The 3,907-nt window shown below is 45.6% G+C and overlaps 1 pseudogene; it reads right to left on the bottom strand.

Moving 5' to 3' along the window:
- Positions 1-3,024: 3,024 nt before the first annotated feature.
- LOC149334262 (wee1-like protein kinase pseudogene) lies at positions 3,025-3,641 on the bottom strand (annotated as a pseudogene).
- Between the last annotated feature and the right edge of the window lie 266 nt (positions 3,642-3,907).

Below are 3,907 nucleotides of genomic sequence, written 5' to 3'. Positions count from 1 at the left end.
ATTATCGAGGCTTAAATAATTTGAACTCCACAGAAAGGTGTTCACCATTTGAAATGCCCTTATTACAGGACTTATCATAAGCATACATGATGGTTTTAGATGCCCGCGTAATTGAGGGCAACTTAACAACCTAAAGAGGGAACAAAAACAGAAACCTCCTGTATATCGGTCAAAGCTCTGAGACTTGAGAATGACGATTCCTTTGTACGGACGTACTGTTGTTTCGTCGATTAGCTAGTGAAAAATCCAAGAGTTTTTGCCTGTAAGCCCGTACTGCTGCAATTTATCCAACAAAATTGAATGCGCAATGGTATCAAAAGCGTTCTTAAAGTCAAAATATAATTAGTGCTCTATTACAGTTATGTAATGAAGAGCCAACAGACTGCGTCAGTTCCATCACCGCAGTTGCCGTTGATCTTAGAGATCAGAAACCATGCTGGGAACACGTAATTATAATACATTAATGCAGAGATTTTTCTAGCCACACGGATATTACTGCCTCAAATATAGTATGGACAGTGCTTAACACCGATGTGGTTCGGTAACTGCTCGGGCCTTTCAGACCTCCATTTTATTCGCTGAGGTAACTTTTGCTAATTTCAAACTATCCGGGTATTCACCAAGTTGCACAGTAAAATTCAAAAACTTTGCCATTACTGGCGCCAGCACATCAACATTGCTCTTGAGAACCTTTACACTTATGCCATCAAATCTTGGAGCTTTGCGACTTACCAAGCTAGAAGTGATTGTGGTGAACTCGAAAGTATCTTAGGAATCAAGCTCAAAATTGTGTTTTGCTGCATCAGCGCTTGAGACTTCCCTATACAAGGCCACCGGGCTAGCTAGTTTTCCTTCTATATTTGTGAAGTAGCTTTTAAAATTCACTAATTAACTGCAATCAACAACCTCCCGCGTCTTTTTTCATATTTCCTTTGGCCTATTCTATAAGTGAAATACTGAATTCTTTTTCTCCTCTTGCTTAGCATAGCAACCACTTTCCTCCTTGTAGCACGAAATATTTGCACGTCGAAGTTTGTTCGTGCCTTCAGTTTTTGGAACCACGCGTCTTCCTCTTTTATCGAGTAAAGGATCACGGTAGTCATCCAGAGGATATTGGCTCGCTATATCTGTGGTTAGGGTACGCGTAGGAGCGAGTAAATAAATAACTTAAACCTGTAGTCAACTTCGAAAATATGAGCATTAACGCCGTCCCTAAAGGCACAGTTGTATTTTATGTATAGGATTTTATTACGTAACCAGCTGTAGTTGATGGTTTGGTTTATGGGATTTAACGTCCCAAAGCGACTCAGGTTATCAGGGACGCCGTAGTGAAGGAGTACGGAAATTTCGACCACCTGGGGTTCTTTGACGTGCACTGACGTCGCACACTACACGGGCCTCTAGAATTTCGCCTCCATCGACATTCGACAGCGGCGACCGGAATCGAACCCGCTTCTTTCGGGCCAGCAGCCGAGCACCATAACCACTGAGCCACCGCGGCGGTCCAGCTGTAGTTGAGTGTAGGCTTTCGGGAAGGCGGTACACGACTGGCAACATTTACTCCGAAGCGAAGAAAAGGAAATTCTTGTAAAGGGTCCTATGAAGGCACGTTATAGACTCCGGGAGGTATATCGCCAGTGTTGCACAAAACATGGTATAAAATTGCGGCCGATGTAGCCATGATTCGAGTTTGTTCAGATATGCATTTAGTAAGAGTGTAAGAAAGCATCAGGGGTGTATACTCTGAAGCCTATACTGTAAAAATATCAGTGTTAAAGTGTCCTGTTATTGAAACAGGTCCTTTATGTTTAGTATGTATATATATATATACCAGGTGTCCCAGCCAAGTGTAACCAAGCTGTTCAAAAACACGGGGTGTCCTAGCCGTCTGAAACGAAATGAGGGTTGTTTAGAGACGCGTGACCTAGTTGCAGTATTTTTTGCGTTCTTCAAGGTCGATTAATTAGTCAAGCTTAATTAACTAACTTTTTCATTATTGACTTGAGGAACAAAGTGTCAATGGAAAAGTTGTAGATCGCTTTGAGAAAGCTTACTGAGACATTTGCAGCAAAGTAATAATTACGTAAAGTAGTTTTTTTACCGGCCTTTAACCATCACCCGCACAATAAGAAAAAGCTTCCACATGTCAATTGTGCCACTTCAACGTCCTAAGACGCGCCTTAAAGAATAAAATCTGTTTTTTTTTTCTGAAGTCCTCTCCTCGATGAGACTTTGGGTGCACATTGGGGCAGAGAAGTGAGCGAGCAGCTGGTCACGCGACAACTTTCTTTTAAGGCCAAAATGAAGCTACGTAAATCGTAACCTGACGGAAACATCACTACTAGCGGTTTTTCGAGGTGATTCAAAACTTTTGCATTGACACTTTCTTCCTGAAGTCAATAATTAAAAAGTTAGCTAATTAAACTTAACTAATTAATTAATTTTGAAGATCGAAAAAATACTCAAGATTAGGCACAGCGACTATGAACAACCCTGAGTTGGTTTCACTGGACTAGGACACTTCGCCTTTTTTAAAAGTTTGGTTACATTTAGCTGGGACACCCGGTATACATACACATACTAACCATAAAGGACCTGTTTTAATAACAGGACACTTTGACACTGATATTTCTACAGTATAGGCTTCAGAGTATACACGCCTGATGCTTTTTACACTTACTAAATGCATATCTCACTTTATATATATATATTGCCGCAACGCATTACTGGCGCCGCGTAGTAGTCGCGCTCAGGAGGCTGGCGCGCGCTCTTCTTCGCCTGAAAGCTCGCTCGCTAGCCGGTCAGCCGGCCGGGCCGTTTCCGCTGGCGCTTGGACGTTGTGGCAAATATAAACCTGCATACCTGCTTCTGTGACATTTTGGTGGAGGTGCTGGGTAGTAATGGTGGTGGTGGTGGTGCAGAATGGAGAATGCCATGAGTGAAACAAAGAAGAGGGAAGGAAACCGAGATGTGGAATGGACACAGGGTAGTGGAGCAGCTGTCACAGCAGCGGTTGCATCGACTTTAGAAGTTGGTCACGCTGTGACTCCGGTTGGCCTTCTTGCCGATGAGCCGGTGGATGCGGTTGTTGCGGCCCCGGTTGCTGCTTACACTGCTGCTGCTGCTAATCTCCACGGACGAAGGAAGGATGGGGAGAGCCTGGAGGCACATGGAGGCCTCTTCCAGTTTCCTGGAGAGGAGCTCGTTCTTGAACCGCTCGGCATTGAGTTCCTTGCGAAGCTGCGCTCGAGACTTGCATGCGTTGGGGACCAGTACGGGGTGGTGCAATAGGGAGGCCGCAGAGGGACGCTTGGTTGCCGGCTTCTGGATCATCTCACAAAGAAGTTGGTTGAACTCAGGAGAACAGTGGTCAGGCTTTGGCAGGTTCCCCTTGCGGATAGCCACCCAGTCCTGGCCATTCTTGGGCAACGGACCACCACCATCCGCTTCGAAAACAGTCAGGCCCAGCGCAAAGATGTCCGCTTTGGGCAGGTTGGAGTAGTCCTCACGGAGCACCTCCTTGGACAGGTACCTACAGTCACCTCAGATTCTGCGTCGACTACAGGAGGCTCAACAAAATTGCAAAAAAAGACGTCTACCCACCGCCTCGAATCGACAACTCGTTCGACCTACTCCGCCATGCCCGATACTTTTCATCGCTCGATCTACGCAGTGGCTATTGGCAGATCGAAGTCGATGAACGTGATCGTGAAAAGACGGCGTTCATTACTCCTGACGGCCTCTACGAATTTAAGGTGCTTCCCTTTGGTTTGTGCTCCGCCCCCGCGACCTTCCAAAGAATGATGCACACTGTCCTAGCCGGCCTCAAATGCCAGACGTGCCTCGTCTACCTTGAAGACGTCGTCATTTTCTCTGCGACTTACGACGAGCATCTGAAGCGCTTGAC

This window comes from Amblyomma mixtum, chromosome 8 (assembly GCF_055824585.1).
Source record: "Amblyomma mixtum isolate Tamu chromosome 8, ASM5582458v1, whole genome shotgun sequence".
In the NCBI taxonomy this organism is placed as follows: domain Eukaryota; kingdom Metazoa; phylum Arthropoda; class Arachnida; order Ixodida; family Ixodidae; genus Amblyomma; species Amblyomma mixtum.
The sequence above is the reverse complement of the archived record's forward strand: the minus strand, read 5'-3'. Positions and strand labels throughout refer to the sequence as shown.